Here is an 11,081-nt window from a genome sequence, read left to right as displayed (position 1 = left end):
ATGCTAAGTGAAATCAGCAGAACCCAGAAAATATGAACAATGACTACACCACAGTAAACACCAACAATAACAAAAAACTGAACACTATATACTTATGAGAACCAAGTTTGGTGCCAAAGCAGAGATGAGAAAATGTGCCTCTTCTGTGTTTTTGGGTGTGGAACATTTCACAGGATTGTGAGATTCAGGTGATGCATTGGTTGGTTTTGCTGGACTCCCCTCGCCCCTGTTTCCTTTTTATTCTTTATTATAAAGGATAGGGGATTGGAGAGGGAATATATATGGAAAGGAAGGTAATATAAATAAAAGATTTAATAAAATTTTAAAAATAGATTAAATAGAAAGGAAAGAGAATATTTCTGTGGTAACTATGGAAATTAATGAAATCGGTGGCAGAAGTGTGGTGAACATCTGGGTGAGGGTCACAGGAAAGAGAACAGAAATTCTATTGTGGGGGATGATCTTGCCAGAGGGAAGATGCAGTTGATATGGGCAATGCTTTCTTCATCTAGATGACAAAACTGGCATAGAGAAAAGGTATGTAGTTATGGGGGACTTAAGCTGCCCAGATAGAACTCTCTCTGTCTGTCTCTCTTTATATATATGTATGTATGTATATACACACATTTACAGTTATGTACACACACATATAGATATACATATATATATATAAATTCTTCATCAATCTTGTTGATAATCTCATTTCTCAAGAGGCAGAGAAACCAAAGAGGGGAATTGATTCTTATCTACAATGCTAAATGAGTTAGTAATGGGGAAGTAAATAGCACCTGGCATTTCTAAAGCTCTTTAAAATGTTTGAGCCTCATGATAACTTTGTGGGGATGGGTACTATGGATATTATTGTGCCCACTTTACAGATGAGGAAATCGAGGCTTAGAATAGTTAGGCGATTTGTTCATGGCCACACAGCTAGTTGGTGTCAGAGGCAGGATTAGAACTCAGATCTTGCTCCTCTAATTCCATTGCATTTTCTACCATCTCACAAAGTCTCTGAAGCCTGCCTATAAAATAAGGGGATGAATGTTTACTAGTCTTGTGGAGCCAGTCATTTTCTCATGCTTTCTATACCTACCATAAAGTCCACCATGACCTTCTAGCAAGATCCCTACCCATTTCCTTACCATGGTCCTTGCAGAGGCATGCTGCTTCTGGTAGCTTCTCTTCCCTTTGGGCTGTCCATAAGGGATATTTTAGCCTAATTTCACAGGTCATACAATCCTAGATTTGGAGGTCATGCAGGCCAACCCCCTCATTTTACAGTTGGATAAACTGAGTCTCCTTGAAATTGTGACTTATCTAAGATAACATAGATGGTCACTAGCAGAATTAAGATTTGGAACCAGGTCCTGTGACTTGAAATATATCTGGAATGTGGGTAAGGCGCTCTTCTCAGCCCATCAGATTACCTTCATAGGGGCTCCCCAAGAGTATTGATTGATGAATTCACATTAACCCAGAGGGAGAAGTCTAGGGCACTCCATCCCTGACCCTCATCTGTTCTGCACTTTAATGTCATCATGGGTAATAGAACAGAAGACACGTTCATCAAATTTGTTGTTATAAAGCACTCAACATTTAACATTTTCTCAAGATGTTGGCATGATGCATCAAGATCAATACAATATGAAAATTAATAATGATAAATATGAAATCCTATATGAAGGCTAGAGATATTACCTGTACATAATATGGTCAGTAATTTAACAACCGATCATTTGAAAAAAGATCTGAAGGTCTTTGGTGAATATAAACTTAATAAGACTCAACGGTGTGCTGTGGCTGGTAAGAGAGAATAGACTTCTAGGTCGTATTCATGAAGGGCAGGAGTCTTATCTTCTTTGATGTGGACTAAGCAAGTTAGGAACTGACTGATGTATCCATGCACTCTTTCAACAGATATTTCAGTGTCTCTAGAAAGCAGCCCCTATCTCGGGGACTTTACACTCAACAATATGTGCACAGGTAAGTTAATGCAATAATGCAGACACGTCAGAGACAGACTACAATATCAGGGAGAGTACGGCCCTCATCACTGCGGAAAGGAAGAAAGACCTTGTGGAGAAGGTAGCACCTGAACAAAGCCTTGGGAGAAGCTAAGGGCTCTCTAAGAGGCAGAGGTAAGGACGGAGAGCCTGCTAAGCATGGCAAAGAGCCTGAACAAAGGCATAGAATTCAGGGAAGTGGCCTACGAACAAGGAGAAGGCTGCTTTGGCTCAACTTGGGGTACATAAGGGGGAATAATACGTAATTTAGATTGAACACCTAGTGGCATTCAGTACCGAGTGATGTTTTTGGAGGGCCATTGCCCAAAGGATCCCACTCGTCCTGCCCAATCCGCCAGGGCACAAAGCTAAGTGGTGGAACCTAGATTAGAACAGAGAAATCCTGGGTTATAAGGTCTCAGTCATAGAACTGTGAAAATCACATGAAGGAATGGAAGCCCCCATGAGGGCAGCACAGTTTCATTTCTCTCTCTCTCTCTCTCTCTCTCTCTCTCTCTCTCTCTCTTCTGACTGCCTAGCACAGTAATCACTTAAGAAATGCCTATCAGTTGATTAATAAGCTGTTCACCATGGCAGAGTAGCCTTCCTTGACTGTGATTCATTTCTATCTCTCCTGTCACATGGCAGATGAGATGCCAAGATTTAGACTAGATGATGGCACAGTTTGATGAATTTGGAGTTGGTGCACTGAATCCAAAATGAAGTCATTATCATGGTTCCACGCCCACCTGGAAGGAGGTCTCCCATGGAGTCCTCCGAGGATCTGTGTTTGGTCCAACACTGTCTAACATCTTTATGGGATGAAGATATAGGCGCCTTTTTTGTTGGATTTGCAAAGTCCACAAAGCAGAAAAGGATAGCCAGCCCACGGAGAACAGAATCAGAAGGAAGACCCAACCAACCACCTTGGGAGCACCCTAGGACACACTGTGAATGGCACAATTGGACTCTGGCCATCACATGGGTGTTGACGAGTCTCCTCACTTTTCTCTCAGGTTCTACTTACCATTCTTCATGGCAAATGCAAATGGTGCATCATGGGCAAAAAGAACTTGAGAATCCCTGGGCTAGAACTGGGCCAAGTCTAACTCTAATGAAATTTAAGAGGCTTCAAAAACAACTTGCCATTTATGAGATGCTGCAGGTAGGGCTGGCCATCAGTTGGTCAATAAAAGAGCCGAAGATTTTTAGTAGATTGTGAATTCAGCATGAGTCAGCAGCTTATAGAGCAACCAGCCATTCGGCCAGTCAATGAACATTCATGAAGTGCTCACTGTGTGAGGCAGTTAGGGGGTGCAGTGGAGAGACTGCTGAGCCTGGAACCAGGAAGACCTGAATTCAAATTTGGCCGCAGACACACACTAGTTTTGTGACCCTGGACAAGTCACTTCACCCTGTTTACCTCAGTTTCCTCATCTGTAAAATGAGCTGGAGAAGGAAATGGCAAACCACTCCAGGATCTTTGCCAAAAAAACCCCAAAGAATCAGACACAGCTGAACAACATGTCAGGTGCTGAGCTAAGTAATGATCAATCAACCAGCATGCATTTATTAAACACTTCCTGTGTGCCAGACATTGTGCTGTTGAGCAGGAGAATCAGACCACCGTATTAGGAAAATCACATTGGCTGCCATGTACACAACAGATGGGTTAGAGAGGAGGAAAACTGAAGCTGGGCTGGGCCCTGAGGGATGCAGAATGTACAAAATCAGGGAGATGAAAGTCCTATTGTGCCCGCCCTGGTCTCACCACCCTGTGCTCAGTCCTGGGCACCAGGTATTAGGGGGACAAGTATAAGCTGGATAACATCCAGAGGAGGGAGACCAGGCTGGGCCTTATAGCAGCTTGAACTCCAGCCTCATGAAGAGGAGCAAGACGAAGGGGGGATGTGGAAATCTACTCACTCTGCTTGGCCTCAGAGGGCAAGACGAGGAATGACTTGTGCTAGTGACAGTGAGACCGATTTAGCCTCTTAATGATTAGAGGCACCCCAATGTTACATGGAGAGAGGCAGGCTTCCCCATCCTGGAACTCCTCAAGGAATGGTTGAATAGAAGACCACTTTTGCAGATTTGTAGGGGACCATTCTTGTTTAAGTAGAGCTTAGATCAGATGAGCTTTGAGATGTCTCCAGGCTCTGAGATGGTGTACCCAGGGACAGCCAGAAAGAATGAGTGCACTTCCCCTTCTGGTGGTCCTCCATCTCCCCAGGGATCCACACCATCCTCCAGGCATCTAGCATCCTGCCATGCCTGAGACTGGCATGGCCTCTCAAGGGATCCATGCCATTCTCTGGGCTTCTAGCATCTTGCTGTGGTTGACACACTTCCAAGAGGGGACAGAACTTAGGGTCAAGCAGAAAGCCTCCCACCCCAGTGCAGTGAAGGGCCAGTCTGACCTGCACACACACTGTGGCTTTATCCTTGGCTAGTTCTCATCTCTAGCTCCCACTCCATCTCAGGCTTCCACTTGGTCCAGGAGCTGGGTCTTATCCAGGGATGCCTGCTCGTCTTTCCAGGATGCTTGATCAGTCAGTCATTCAACAAGCACTGATTAAGCCTGTATTGTAGGCATTGGGGAGGCAAAGAAAGGTAAAAACATGGTCCCAGCAGCAAGGAGTTTACAGCCCAGCAGGGGAGACAACATGTGGGTGACTGGACAGACAAGACAGAGGCAGAGTGATGGAAGCCAGGGTCAGAGGTGACGCTGGTAGGTGGGGACTCAGTAACTGATTTGGAAACAAAGGGGAAGCGGGAAGAGGAAGGGAATAAGTATTTATATAGCACCGACTGTGTGCCAAGCACTATGCCAAGTGTTTTTACAAATATTATGTCATTCAATGCCCACAACAACCACACGAAATAAGTGCTGTTATTATCCCCACTTACATTTGAGGAAACCAAGGCAAAGAGAGGTTAAGTGACATGTCCAGGCTCACACAGTGGGACTCTAATCTTAAGTTCTAATATTTTTGATTCTGGGCCCATTGGGCCACTAGCTCTGTGGAGGGAGAGGAAAAAGTCAAGACACAACTCTAAGTAACTGGTTCCCTTCACACTGGCCCCTTCCTATGCCATCAACTTTACACTTTGCTCTCCTTCACATGCCCTACAATACAGTTCTGCTAGCCTGCAGGCTGTTCTGCACACATTCCATGCCATTTCCCACCTCCTCTCCTTTGCACTGGCTGTCCCTGGTGCCTGGACAGCCCTCCCTCTGCACCTCTGCCTCTTCAAATCTCTGTCTTCTTTAATATTCAGTTCAAGTGTCACCTTTTGAAGGTGGCCTTTTCTGCAACTCCCCTTTCCACCACTCCTGTCCCCATCCTTCCTGTTAAGGAGACCTTTCCATCGACTTCATATGGATCTTTCACGGATCAGTTATTGGTGTCCTCATTTAGAATGTAAGCTCCTTCAGAGAAGATTCTGTGTTGTCTTTTTGGGGGATCCCCAACACTTAGCACAGTGAGTGCTTCAGGGTAAACATTGAAGAAATTGCTGTCGATCGACTTATTGATTGAGATTAGGTCTGAGGAGAGGGAAGCTGACGAGTTCTGCTTTTGACATGCTGAGTTGGAGATGACAGAGGGACATCCAGACGGAGATGTGTTCCAGGCAGCAGGGGCTACGGGGCTGGCAAGCAGGAGACGAGTTCTGGCGGAACCCTCAGATCTGCTCATTACAGAGTTGAGCGATGAACCTGTAGGAGCTGATGAGATCACCAAGGAAGAACGTGCCAATGGAAAGAAAGCACAGGGTCCAGCAGTCTCAGACAGCCAGAGGTAGGGGACAGGAGATGTGGGATGACCCTGAAAAGACTGAGAAGGAGGAGAATCAGCAGAGAGAAGAAAGTGTGCCAGGAGAAAGGTATGTACAGCCATGGCAAGTACACCTGAGAGGTCTGAGAACCTGAGATAGAGCAGTGCTGGCCGAGGGCCGAGTTCAGAAGCCGGCCTGCCAATATGGCCACTGGCTCTTGAGAAGCATCAAGCGGACATAGGGACCACCACCTGTCCTTTGTGAGTGGCCCTCAGTTCGCTGCCCTGACACATGCACCTGGAGAGAAAGAAACTTTTTCATTTCCTTCAAACCTTCTCTTCAACCTGAGTCTCGCCTCCTCCTCAGGGGACAGACCTTCTTCTGGGCCTCTAGGGTATAGAATTTTTAAGTTCACTGACTTCCTTGAAAGGCTAATCCCATTTACTCCTGGCTACCGGCCCAACCTCTATTCTCCCTTGGATGGATTTGGTTAGTGAAATTGAGCCCAACTAATGAAGCTAATTTTCTAATGCATGAAAGCCCTGGAGAAGAAGGTGTGTGGGCCCGCTAGACATTTGGCTCTGGAGCTGGGGTTCTGGTCTCTTTGTCCAACTAGGAGCTTGGGTGAGGCAGGGAGGCTGAACCTTGCCATGGATATCCAGAATTCAAAAATAGTGTCTAAACAGAAGCACATGAAGCCCTTACCACCGAACCTCCTTGTTATCGTTGATGGACCAAGTGAACAATTGAGACCAGGTCTGAAGCTGATGAGTTCTCAGGGCCCTCAGAGGCCCTTTGGTCTAACAAGAGCCCCAGCCAGGGGCCATTAGGTCTTCTTGAAGACATCTAGATGGAAGAGACCCACTCCCTCCCAAAGCAGGCCATTACAGTCTAGGTCCATGCTAGGCGTGGCTAGGCAGTTATTCCTGACATCAAACCTCCCCTCCTAGTCCAGCCCTCTGAGGCCATCCAGAACCAGTACAGCCCTTAAAATCCTAGAAGACGCTCTGGTGTGTTCCCAAGCTCACCATCTCTGTTTCCTTCAAGTGGTGCTCCTTTAGTGCGGCCTTCAGACTTCTCTGTCCTGGGCACATATATGTCTCTTCTAAAAGCGAGGAGGAACCTGATCAGGGACTTCGGATGGACTCTCACTAGAGCAGAGCAGGCCAAGAGCCCAACTGACCGCCCTCAGCTGATAGGCCATGGATGGTCTATCCCTTGGTATAGTCTGAGAGAATGCTCACTTTGGGGGCCTGGTCACACTGAGGATGCAAACTGTGTCTGCCATTTATAGAAACCCCCACATCTTTTCCGTAGGCCCTGTCATTGAGCCAAGAAACCTTATTCTGTATTTATGAAACTGAGAACTGATTCTTTGAAAATGTGAAAAAACTTTACATTGATCTGTTACAATTTAATTTTTCCAGAAATAATGGAATTTCAGATGGGACTATAGTGGACCAAAGAACAAAATTCTCTTTTACTTTTATCTTATTTGTTCATTCCTTTGTCTCTATCTTACTAATTATTCAGGGTTTCATGTAAGGATATTATACCTTATTTTGGACATTTGATCGCCATTCTTGTGAACAATTTTTAAATTCATAACAAGATATTGTGCAGCTAGGTGGTGCAGTAGATAGAGAGCCAGCCCCCAAGGCAGGAGGACCTATGTTCAAATCCAGCCTTCAACACCAACCAGCCATGCGACCCTGGCAAGTCGCTTAATCTGGGTTGCCTCAAAAAAAATTATGCTAAAACATTTAACAAAAAAATCCATCTCATTTGATCACCTGTTACCATTATTTTATCATCCAGCATTGCTGCCGTCAGGCAACTTCTTGGCACCAGCCAATTTGACAAGAGTTTTTCATCTAAGTCATTGATAAAATATTGAAGGATATGTGGACAAAGACAAATCTCTGGGACAGAATCACTTCTAAAATGCCATCAACGCTACAACAACCTCTCATTGAGTCCAGTCATTCAGCTCATTTGCAAGTTCACCCAACTTACTATCTATCTCCTAGCTCACATCTCTATATCTTGTCCACAGCAGGAGCATGGCAGCCTTTGTCAAATGTTACCCAAAGGAATCAGCCTATTCAGGCATGGTCTGTTCTTGACGAAGCTATGCTGGTTCCTAGTGCGCACCGCTTTCTTGTCTAGTGCTCACAAACTATCCCATTATTCGTGTTCTCTTGAATTTTGCCAGAGACAGAAGTCAAACTCCCTGGCCTATAGTCTGCTCTTGCTTCCATTTCATGACAGTATTTGCCTTTCTTGAGTTCTGGGGCAGCTCTCTTATTCTACTAGATAATAAGAATAACTTCTATGCACATAACGGTTTAAATTTTACAAAGCATCTCTCAAGATTTTTTAATTAAATTTTTTTCAATAAATGTAAATCTGCCTTCTCTGCCTGCCTCTCATCTTCATTACCCACCCACTCTTGAGAACAAAGAAAAAGAAAACCTCTGTTACAAACACATACCATCAAGCAAAACAAATTTCCATACTGACCATGTCCAAAACACGATGTCTCCATCTGTGTTCTGAGTCCTTCACCTTTCTATCAGGAGAGGAGGAATGTGTGTTTTCCTGAGTCCTTTGGAATCATGGCTGGTTGTTGTATTGATCAGAGTTCTAAAGTCTTTCAAGGCTGCTTTTACAATAAATGCATCAACTGTTCTCCTGCTTCTACTTATCTTACTCTACATCAGTTTCTATGCAATCTTCCCATTTTTCTCTGAAACTGCTCTTATAACACAATAGTCTTGTGTTGGCCATACTCCACCAAATGGGCATCTCCTGAATGTCTAATTCTTGGCCACCATAAAAAGACTTGCAATAAGTATTTTTTGTACATAATATTTTGAACGTTACATTATTTTTGTGTATTTTCTCTTTCTTTGATCTCTTTGGGGGGTACAGATCTAGGAGGGACATCATTGGGCCAAAAAGTTTGCACAATTGAATAACTTTGGGATCATCATTCCAAATTGCTTTCCAGATTGACTGGACAAGTTTGCAGCTCCACCAACGATGTATTAATGTGCCTACATTTCCACAGCAGCGTTCACATTTGTCATTTTCCTTTTTTGGGTCAGTTTTGCCAATTTGACGGATGTCAGGTGGAACCTCAGAATTATTTTAGTGTTCATTTCCCTAATGATTAGGACTCTAGAGCATTTTTTCATGGCTATCAAAAGCTTTGATTTCTTCCTCTGAAAAGGATGTTCACATCCTTTGATCATTCAGCAACTGGGGAATCCTCCTTATTCTTTTAAGTGTGAGTCATTTCCTTTTATATCCTAGAGATGAGACTTTTAACAAAGAAATTTGTTGCAAAAATTTCTTCCCATTTATCTGCTCTTATTTTTCTCATTTTAGATGTTTTATTTGTGCAAAAACTTTTCAAGATTTTTCAGAGATTGTTGATGGTAGCTCAGCAATCACATCTATCCCTTCTATCAGCACCCAAGAAGTAAGCTTCCCAGGCCCGGTAACTTGAACTCATTGAAGGCAACTCGATGCCATCTTATCATCTCCTCACTTAGCTTGGGTTTCTACTTCCTGCTAACCAGGTTTTGTTCTTTCTTTCCCACTACAAAAACCAAAAACCACTCTATTAGGAAGAAGAAAGAGAAGCAAAATAAGGGCTGAATAATTCAGCCTTGTTACTAGCATTGGTTCATTATCATGGTCTTGTCCACCTCTTCCATCCCCTCTTCCCCAGACGGTCCCATCTAGCATCCCTGCTCTCTATTGTCTTCAATCTCTCCTTATCTTCTGGCTGCTTCCCCACTACCTCCAAACATGCCCATGGCTCCTCATCCTCAAAAAACCCTCACTTGATCCAGTCATCTTCACTGGCTATCACCCCATATCTCTGCTCCTTTTTGTGCCTCAACTCCTAGAGAAGATTGTCTACACCAGGTGCTGCTGTTTCTACTCTCTCACTCTTTTAAGTCTTTGATTTGGTTTTTTGACCTCATCAATGGTCTCCTAGCTGCCAACTCCAATGGCCTTTTCTCAGTCCTCAACCTTCTTGACCTCTCCGCAGCCTTGGCCAAGGTCCCCCACTGTATCCGGGACCATCTCCAGGTGTCCTGATCCACATCTGGCCACTGGACCTAGATGGCTCTGGAAGATAGAGTGAGGTTGGTGACTCTGCACAGCCTTCCCTCACTTAAACCCAATTCTCCTGCATTTCATTGTATCCCCTCCCTGATGTCATGAGACCGAAGGACAAACAGCAGCAGGCTTGGACGTTGTTGACCACCCCGTTCTCCTTGAGACTTTTCTCATTCTAGGTTTTTGTGATACTCCTCTCTTACAGTTCTCTTCCATGCTCTCTGACTGCTCCTTCTCGGTTTCCTTGCTGGCTGTCCCCAGCCCCTTCTCTTCTCCCTCTAGAGTCCCAGAGGTGGGAAATCTGTGGCCTCTAGGGCACGCATGGCCCTCTAGGTCCTCAAGTGTGGTCCTTTGCCTGAATCCAAACTTCACAGAACAAATCCCCTTAATAAAAGGATTTGTTCTGTCAAACTTTGACTCAATCAAAAGGCCGCACCTGAGGACCTAGGAAGTCCCATGTGGTCTTGAGGCCGCAGGTCTCTCACTCCTGCGCTAGACTATTTCACTTGGAGATCTTGTTAGCTCTCTTGGATTCAATAATCAATCTCATGCTGCCGATTCTCACATCTGCTTGTCTAGCCCTAACCTCTCTCCTGACTTCCAGTGTCAGACTCAGTCAGAACAGAGAGGCCTCTGGGAGAAGGTCTGAGTCTGGCCTCAGAGGCCCTCCTGCCTCATCATTTCTGATTTTGTGGGGACTGGATGTGGGAGGTGATGAGTGCAAGGATGTTCTATTCCCCAGATGTCCCCTAGACATCTTAAACTCAACATGTCCCAAGCTGAACTCAGGTCCTTCCCCACAAACCCTGCCTTCTTCCTAACTTCCTCCCAGTCACCCAAACTTGTAGCCCAGGGGTCAGCCTTGACTCCGCCCTGAGGTCTTCCTGGGATGGGGGCTCCCCACTTTGAGGTTGCAGGTGCCAATGTGAGAGGTAGGCTTGGGCTGCTTCCCCTCTCATACAGAAGCTTGGGTCCCCACCCCCACCAATCCCAGAGGGTGGCTCTAAGGTCCTTAACATCCCAAGGCACATGGTGTTGTCATCTTGTTAAAACTTATTAAAAGCAGTGGAGACCTTGCTATCCTCTCTCCTCTCCGAAGGCATCTCTGAAATCATCTTGTATGTCCAGGAATCGAATCCTGGCTCTGCCACGTAATACCAA

Source organism: Notamacropus eugenii, chromosome 2 (assembly GCF_028372415.1).
Source record: "Notamacropus eugenii isolate mMacEug1 chromosome 2, mMacEug1.pri_v2, whole genome shotgun sequence".
Lineage (NCBI taxonomy): Eukaryota > Metazoa > Chordata > Mammalia > Diprotodontia > Macropodidae > Notamacropus > Notamacropus eugenii.
Note: the sequence above shows the minus strand (reverse complement) of the source record.